This window comes from Nuphar pumila, chromosome 10 (assembly GCF_984573655.1).
Source record: "Nuphar pumila chromosome 10, dmNupPumi1.hap1.1, whole genome shotgun sequence".
Classification (NCBI taxonomy): Eukaryota; Viridiplantae; Streptophyta; class Magnoliopsida; order Nymphaeales; family Nymphaeaceae; genus Nuphar; species Nuphar pumila.
In genome coordinates this window covers 40,743,422-40,744,677 of record NC_143258.1, presented here as the reverse complement: position 1 = coordinate 40,744,677, position 1,256 = coordinate 40,743,422, and the positions used below count along the sequence as shown (strand labels likewise).

At 45.0% G+C, this 1,256-nt stretch overlaps 1 non-coding gene across 1 annotated transcript; it reads left to right on the top strand.

The window, feature by feature from the left end:
• The first annotated feature begins 553 nt into the window (after positions 1-553).
• Positions 554-656, top strand: LOC149826717 (small nucleolar RNA R71). Its single transcript, XR_016435832.1, has one exon. It is a non-coding gene; the product is annotated as a small nucleolar RNA R71 (small nucleolar RNA).
• The last annotated feature ends 600 nt before the right edge of the window (positions 657-1,256 follow it).

The window sequence follows — 1,256 nt, the reverse complement described above, 5'->3', positions numbered from 1 at the left end:
CTGAGTAAAAGATGGCTGCCGAACTGGCTGAGAGGAAGAAGGCATCTGTATAGAAGACTGTGGATTCTTCCATGAAAAATTGGGATGGTTACGCCAACCCGGATTATATGTCGATGAAAATGGGTTATTTGGCGGTCTGACGTAACCCTGAGCTGCCTGAACTTGTTCTTGAACAAATTCAGGGTACTGAGCTGCTGAAGGGCACTCAGTGATCTCGTGTGCCGGACTGGCACAAAGAGTACACACCTGCTGTGTAGTGGATGGTCCTGAGAGAAGCTGGTCCAGCTTCTGAGCAATCATGTCTACTTTGCACTGTAGTGCAGTAGATGGACCAATCTCAAGAACACCAGCTTTCTTCTGAATGCTGGGTGTGGCTCTATCAGAATGAGAGCTCGAAGCATGGTGGAGTGAATTCTCGGCCAATGTATCAAATAGCCTCCATGCTTCGTCCTCGCTCTTCAACATGAATGTCCCATCGCATGAAGAGTCGATCATCTGACGATTCTTGTCAGACAATCCATCATAGAAACTCTGCACCAGTTGCCATTTCGGCACCTGATGATGGGGGCATTTCCTGAGGAGATCCTTCATTCTCTCCCAGGTCTCATGAAAGCGCTCACCATCTAGCTCTGAAAAGCTAGTGATGGCTCTACGATATTGGTTCGTGCGACCAATGGGAAAGTATTTCCGAAGAAACTCCTGTTGCAACTGATCCCAGGACTCTATTTCTACAGAATCTAAGGACTTTAGCCAATACTTAACTTTGTCCTTCAATGAAAAAGGGAATAGAGTCAACCTCAACGCATCATCATCGAAATTCTGTATCTTAACAGTAGAACATATTTCAAGGAATTCATCTAAGTGTCGGTAGGGATCCTCATGACTAAGGCCATAAAAGGATGGAAGCATTTGAATAATGCTGGCCTTAATCTCATAATGTGGCGCTCCTACATCGGGTCTCCGAATGCAGGATGCCTGAACATAGTCTGTGGGAATGAAGTATTCCCGCAGAGGGCGTGAAAGAACTGGGGGTGGAGGTGGAGAATCCATGTCAGCCATTGTTGCCGAACTTCGATGAGAATGTAAAATTCTCTCTGGGTTGTCAACAAATGGGTGTAATGGGGTTCCTAGACCTCGTCGACCCTGCATACACTGGTACTAAGACCAGATGTAAGCAAACGACCTAACTAAAAAAATTAACTAGCACAGATACTAAAATGTAAATAAGCAAATAACAGTAACTAAAAACAAACAAA